Source organism: Protobothrops mucrosquamatus, unplaced genomic scaffold, assembly GCF_001527695.2.
Source record: "Protobothrops mucrosquamatus isolate PMUCROS unplaced genomic scaffold, P.Mucros_1.0 scaffold2781, whole genome shotgun sequence".
Taxonomy (NCBI): Eukaryota; Metazoa; Chordata; class Lepidosauria; order Squamata; family Viperidae; genus Protobothrops; species Protobothrops mucrosquamatus.
The window spans coordinates 93,337-93,659 of NW_015388818.1; positions in this window are offsets into that span (position 1 = coordinate 93,337).

Here is a 323-nt window from a genome sequence, read left to right on the forward strand (position 1 = left end):
TTGCCAAAACAACTCTGAAAAATTTCAGTGGCCCTGCTACATCACACTCTGCACAAATATCTCTATTTGCCATTTATTTTTCCTGGTCCAAATTCCTCGTATATAACAAGTTCAGGATGGTTTTTCCATAAAAGCAAGTCACTTCTGCTCCTCCATCTTATGCCTTGCTTGGCTAATTGGCTTAATGTTACATCAGCCTCCATTCCAAATGTATTTACAGATCTATTTCTTCTCTGCGAAATGTATTGCTTGACATCACTAGCAGAACACAAGGTGATACCAGTTAAAAAAAACCCTCTCAACCCTGTGGAATGAACTTCCCC